The sequence below is a fragment of the Sinocyclocheilus grahami genome, unplaced genomic scaffold, assembly GCF_001515645.1.
Source record: "Sinocyclocheilus grahami isolate Dianchi unplaced genomic scaffold, SAMN03320097.WGS_v1.1 scaffold2156.1, whole genome shotgun sequence".
Lineage (NCBI taxonomy): Eukaryota > Metazoa > Chordata > Actinopteri > Cypriniformes > Cyprinidae > Sinocyclocheilus > Sinocyclocheilus grahami.
The window spans coordinates 24939-25890 of NW_015507335.1; the positions used below are offsets into that span (position 1 = coordinate 24939).

At 36.4% G+C, this 952-nt stretch overlaps 1 long non-coding RNA gene across 1 annotated transcript in view; it reads left to right on the forward strand.

The window, feature by feature from the left end:
- LOC107574236 (uncharacterized) overlaps positions 1–952 on the forward strand; it is a 15112-nt gene that overhangs the window by 10678 nt on the left and 3482 nt on the right. Inside the window, exon 2 of the long non-coding RNA XR_001607646.1 lies at positions 636–642. This is a non-coding gene — a long non-coding RNA (uncharacterized lncRNA). The remainder of the gene's footprint in view (positions 1–635; positions 643–952) is intronic.

Here is a 952-nt window from a genome sequence, read left to right on the forward strand (position 1 = left end):
CTTTTTTTCTCCTTCAAAACAAAACCACATTTGCATGTCACGCCTGAAAACGCTAGGCACGCCGCTTTCTCCTTCTTTCTAAAGCACTCTGTAGCCTGCGCTCTATGCTTGCGCTCCCGTGGGGTCTGCCGTTGCTAAGCAACCATGACCTGCACTCTCCATGAAGACGCGGAAGTTTCAGCAAAGGATAAATGGATTTGCAGCACTAAAAAATCCCTTGCAGTAGCTCTGCTACTAAATTTATTTTAAAAAATGGCTATCCTTGTACAGCTATGATCAGCTGTTCCTCCGTCTTGCATTAGCTTTCAATTTTGTTTCGGGAAAGGATGAAGCTGATTGGTTGATTCTTGTCACATGACCCGTGGTGCGCTTGCTGTGTTTTGAAAAGTTTAGATGTTTCTAATTTAATTTTCTACCTGTTAGATTGTGTTTTATTAACGTCTACACCTACTTCCTTCTACAGCATTTATTAATATTAGTTAATTTTAATTTCAGCATTCACTAATGAATTATTCAAATGACAAGTTGTGTTTGTTAACATTAATGCACTGTGAACTAACATGAACAAACAATGAATGAACAACTGTATTTTTGTTAAATAATGTTAACAAAGACAAAAATAAATAGTGTAATAGATATATTGTTAATTCTTTGTTCATGTTAGTTAATACATTAACTAATGTTAACAAATGACACCTTATTGTAAAGTGTTACCGACTCTTTTTATGAGGTTAGAAATAGGGCTGAAAGATGAATTGTATTTTCATTGTCATTGCAGTATGAACATGTTATCTAGCAATGGGCACCGAAACGTGCTATGAAATATCAGAGTTGGTGGATTTAGGCGCCAGAGTGCAGAATTCAGCACTCAACAAAACTCTGACTTTCAGCGATGACTCATCTGAATGCCTTTGATTGGCCATTGCATTAATAAACTCAATGGAATCGTATG